At 48.5% G+C, this 5519-nt stretch overlaps 1 pseudogene; it reads right to left on the bottom strand.

The window, feature by feature from the left end:
- Positions 1 to 2938: 2938 nt before the first annotated feature.
- On the bottom strand, positions 2939 to 4639 carry LOC102495225 (protein FAM98A pseudogene; annotated as a pseudogene).
- Positions 4640 to 5519: the final 880 nt, after the last annotated feature.

A 5519-nucleotide genomic window follows, 5' to 3' on the forward strand; every position in this document is an offset into this window, starting at 1 on the left:
ATATTTTAAATAATTCTTTATTTTATTTTATTTATTCATTCATTTATTTTAATTTTTAGAATTTGACCAGAGAGAGAAAGAGAGAAAGAAAGTGAGAAAGCAAGATACCAGGTCTGGTACTCGAACTGGTGGTTGACCGTGTGGGAGTCCAACACCTTAACCACCACACCACCTGCTGGCCCCTCTCTTGTTTTTAAAAACCATACTTAAGCGCTGACAGGCAGATCCCAATACAGCACTTTCTGTTTTAGACACCCCCCTGCTCCTCCTCTGGCACTCTGCTTACTTGTAAACTGTTTTCCACGGCCTGGGAGCGGGGACAGGGGCTCCTTGTGACCGCACAGGCACCCGGTGAGCACTCCTCTCATCCTCACACACTGGGGCTTACTCTAAGCCACGTCCACTCAGGGCTCCCAGGATATGGCAGCCAACACAACAGACAAGAATTCCTGCCCTTTTGGAGCTTCAACTAGCAAAACCAAACAAAGGAAACCTCTCAATTTTACAGTACGTCAGGAGGTGAAAACTGCTGAGAAAACTAAAGCAGAGAAGGGGACGTGGTTTGTGTCCCAGACCCGGTGGCTTAAAACTCACGCCGGGCGCGTGTGCGTGCATGCCCAAGATCCCAAGAGGAGAATGGAGGAGAAGGGACTGTGGTGTGGCCATCCTCCCTGGGGGGTGACTTCTCATTTTCTGTCTCTCTGTCTCTGTCTGTCTGTCTGGCGAGCACACGCGCCTTATAGCAAAAACCTCTCCAAAAAAATAAAAAAAAAGAAGGGCACAAAGAAAAGCTGGAGATGGCAGAATTATAATTTTAAACAAGGTGGATTAGGAGGGCCTCAGGGAGAAGGTAAAGTCGTAAAGTCTGAATAGAAAGATAGAAAGTCGGGGTGTAAACCGTGCGGCTACCAGGTTCAGGGAACAGATGACTCAAAGGCCCTGAGGTGGCAGAAAGTACTTGCAAAGAGGTCCCTAACAGAGGCAGAAAGGGGACAGATGATAGGAAACAAAATCAGGTGTGGGGACGAGGCTGCAGAGCACGCTGGCTTCCCCGGCGAGCAGGAAGGTACTCTTTGGTTGTAAGCCTAAGGAGACACGGTCTAATCTGATACCGACTTGCCAGTCGCCTGGACTGATCCAAAGCCCTGCTAGGAGAGCTATGAGGGTAACTAAGGAAAGTAACTGAAGCTAACTGAGGTCTGACGAAGTGTTTACACACTTGTTCTAGAACATCAGCTCCTCAACTCAAGGTAAATAAATGAATGAGAACGAAGGTTAGTAACTCATCCACAGGGACTCTCAGAATAAGGAGTCAAGCTAACCGAGAAACCTATTCAACCCAAAACCACAAATCTCTGTGCTTCATTCAGAACTCACTGACTGGGCCTTGCGACCTGCCAGGCACTGAGCTGTCACAGTGAGAGCGGGTTCTTGCTATTTCTCTGCCACGGATCCCGGCAGTCTGCTGAAGGCCATAGGCCCTCCTCATGCTGTTACTACACCATAAAACAAAACACACAGGGGTTAGGAAGGAAGCCAATCACACCAACGTGTAGGTAGTACGGTTACCAACAAGGAAATCTGCGATACAGCCACACGTATGCACCTCGCCAACGCAGCAGACCCTGGATACCGTGGCGGACAGCCAGTGTTCTCACAGCGGTGGAAGCAACTATGTTTTCAAGCATCGTCCCTAATTTTTTTTAAACCCTCATTATTTTCAATGACCAAAGATTTTGAATTGTCTTCCAATCTGAACATTTTAGAAAGGTAAAGGCTAGCTGAAAAGAAACAGGTAAAATTCACAAGGGCAAGGTGGGCTTCCAAAGACCGTTTTGGTTATGGGAAGAGCACGTGTATCTCAATAGTAAGCAGAATTTTTTAACGGCAAGACAGGAATTGAGTCTTTACTCTAAAAAGCCCAATCTTTCACACCTCCAACCATCTTTTTTCACAGCTTGCCAATCTTTACATTTACGAAAACCCAGCAAGAAGCATCAAGCCACGGAGATTTCGGTAAAGGAGAAGTACAACATCCACTCAGCCAAGGTTTTTGTTTTCTGCACCAATAATAAAGGGCCTCCTGCAATAAGAGAAAAAAAAAAAGTCTTCCTTGCTAGTGCATTTCTTCCTGCCTAAAGCAAACTCCGTTGTATTTGCTGAGCCAGCGGTATTAATTTGTGCATAAAACAAATTTCGGTTTGCTGTTTCTTAGCAGATGTCAAGTATAAAGTAAGGTTGAAGGAGAACTCGCTTTGGATGGATGGATGCAGGTCAGTCTGAATTGCTATACTTAACTAAATGCCCACATGTACTAGAGGTTCACAACTTAGTTTGCTTTTATAATCTTTAGGGATCTGGGCCGGGTTTGAGGCTTTTAGAGTGGAGCAAATGGTACAGTATTCCATCATCAGGATAAGGGTACGGGATGTGCTATCGGGGGCACAAGAGCTCATTTAATAGGAATGGACCTAAATGTTGTATCAAGAACCAAACGTGGGGGACTGGCAGTTGGCGTAATGACTATGTCGCTGGACTCCCATGTAGTCGACTGTAGTTTGAGTCCCGGTCACGGTGGCTTAAACTCACGTCGGGCACATGTGCATGTGTGCCCAAGATCCCGAGAGGAGAAGGAATTGTGGTGTGGCCATTGCCCCTGGGGGTTGATTTCTCACTTTCTGTCTCTCTGTCTCTCCCTGTCTTTCTGGTGAGAGCATGCGCCCTATAGCGAAAACCTCTCAACAAAAAAAAAAAGAAAGGAAAAAAAGACAACAAAACAAAACAACTCGAATTGAATGAAGACCTCCAAATGCTTATGCCAGGCAGGAATCTGCTGCTGTCTGTGGTCTCACATTAATCCAAAATAGCTGATGGAGTCAGGACTCTGAAACTACACTTCTGTAACTTGAGTTCTAGCAAAAGGCAAGGTCCTGTAGCCTCAGCTAGTGTAACGCCTTCCTTGTCCAAATCCAGAAGGATTCTCCTGCATGCTGGAAGTGCTGTTCAAATTGACCCCCTTGGTGATAAGTCTGGCTCTCCCTGCCTCCCCAGCCTCCTCCCTGGCCTCCACGACCACCACCTCGGTCACCATGGTGCCCGCCATCTTGGTATCTGTGTCCTGTGGTATCCACCACCCTGGTATCCACTTCCTGCATATGAAGATGTTTGCAAGTCACCATATCATCCCCGTGGCCACCATGGAAGCTGCCAGCTAGAAACTGGCGATAACCCCCACCTTGGTAGCTGCCTCCTCCTCCTCCACCCCCTCCATCTGTCCAGCCTCCTCGATGCTTATTTCCTCTTCCTCCCCCTCGGCCACCATGGTCATGGCCACCACATCCACCTCTCCCTCCTCCTCGTCCTCCATATGAGGAACGTCTAAAGCCATCTCTCCTTCCTCCTCGGCCTCCTGCTTGCTGCCTTTTTGGCTACGGTGGCATCTCTGGGGGTGGAGGTTCAATGTCGTTGGGTCTGCCACCTGTCAGACACCTTGCCCATCGAAACCTTATCGATGGCACAGGCAGTCTGTTCCTTAGAGAGCCACTGCTTGTCCTTAAACCTTCAACAAGCCTCGTCTGGCAGCCAAAGATGGGCAACAGAACCAGTACTTTTTGGAGAAAAGACTGAGCGTTTCAGCTGGCAAACTTCGGCTGAGTTTCCTGTCTGGCTCTGAGCTGTCAGACCAGCCGAAGGATTGTGCCGCGACAGCCACACGTCTTATTAGCAGTTTTCTCCAGACCTCATATTCACTGCCTATGGCTCGGTTAATTGCTTCTGTCCTTTCCCAGTGGGCTGGGCCCGTTGACTTCTTCAAGAAAGGCTTTCCCGGATGATAAGGTGGGACTTTTGCTAAAGTTCCCTTTAATTTTTCCTCAATCCCACTGAAGAATTGAAACGTAGTTATGCTGGCTGGAGGTTTGGAGATTCTTAGAGCAATGCATATGCCGTTCAACTCTTGAAAGGCCTCACTATTGCCTCTTTCTTGAGCTTTGTTTTGAGGAGCATTCTGGCAGCTTCCCATTTTGAGGTGAGGAATGTGAGCAAGGGGGGCAGTTCTTTTTTTTTTTTTTTTGAGAGGTTTTTGCTATAGGGCGCATGTGTTCGCCAGAAAGAAAGAGACAGAGACAGAAAGCGAGAAATCACCCCCCAGGAGGGATGGCCACGCCACAATCCCTTCTCCTCCATTCTCTTCTTGGGATCTTGGGCACGCACGCACACGCGTCCAGAGTGAGTTTAAGCCACCGGGTCTGGGACTCAAACCGCGATCGGCTATATGGGAGTCCAGCGACATAGCCATCACACCAACTGCTGGTCCCGAGGAGGCAGTTCTGAATGAGAAGGTGCTTGGTCACATCCCCAGAAGTCAAGGGAAGATACGGGCAGTTCACCTCCCCTAGGAGCCCACCCACCTCAAGCTGGACTTCCTCAGCTTCACTCGGCCTGTCCGTGGCTTGCACGCGTTCCTCTAGTTCACAGAGCACTGAATTCACACACCAGCCGCGCACACGGTTTGCTAAACTCAGGGAACTGGCTCCAACAGAGACTGCCTGAGACAGAGCGCCATCTTCCAACCACGGACCCTCGTAACTAGATCCTCCAGTGACTCCAGATGTCAGTCTCCACGAGGTCATGCTCCGTGCTACCGTGTATTCAGACTTCCGAGTGGTCAGGGTCCCCTCTTCGCCGGCAACGCGTCCAGCGCATGCGCTGCTTCCCTGGTTTCCACATCCGCAGCCGGTGCCTCAGCTTCTGCACTGCCTGATTTTAATGTAAAATAAACTATCCGGCACGACGACGCTGCAGAACTGCAGTCTCCTGTGGTTTATTGATTGCATCCATAATTAAAGACATGCTGAATTTCAGCGAGAGGTTGGTGACGATGAGGATGTAACTTTCCTCCAATCCAGGTTTGCCCTGAGTCGTCCTGGACCCCCTGACCCTCTAGTTATGACTCCCTGGACTCCAGAGGGGGAAGTCAGTGCAATTCTTTGTCTCCAGAGCCCAGTTCAATGGCCACACTTCAGGACACTGGGAACCATTGTGAAATTCAAGCACTTGCATATACATGAGTCAAGGCAAAGAATGCTGACTCATGTCTGAGGGCACCTACTTCTTCAGACTTTCTGGGAAATCGAAACTCTAGGATCCAAAAGGAAAACAAGAAAAGTAATCGTCACCTTAGTTTAAAAAAAAGGAAAAATCTACCAGACGAGAGGAATGGAAACAAACTTTCCAGGACCTGATTTAAGGTTTAATCCTTGCAGAATCACCTAAGTACTGCCTCGCGTGCAGAGATGTGACTTACAGCTGCCTAGTTCTTTTCTAGTTTGTCACAGGGCACATGCACTTACCGGAAGTGGGGAGTGAGAAAGCACCCTCCATGGGGGATTGTCATGCAGCAATGCCTTCTCCATTTTTTCCTCCTTTAGGAATTTTGGGCGTGGACACACATATGCCTGATACGGTTTTTTTTTTTTTTTTTTTTTGGGGTTTTTTCGTTTTTGTGGGTTGCGCCCGCC

Source organism: Tupaia chinensis, unplaced genomic scaffold (genome assembly GCF_000334495.1).
Source record: "Tupaia chinensis unplaced genomic scaffold, TupChi_1.0 Scaffold000054_1, whole genome shotgun sequence".
Classification (NCBI taxonomy): domain Eukaryota; kingdom Metazoa; phylum Chordata; class Mammalia; order Scandentia; family Tupaiidae; genus Tupaia; species Tupaia belangeri.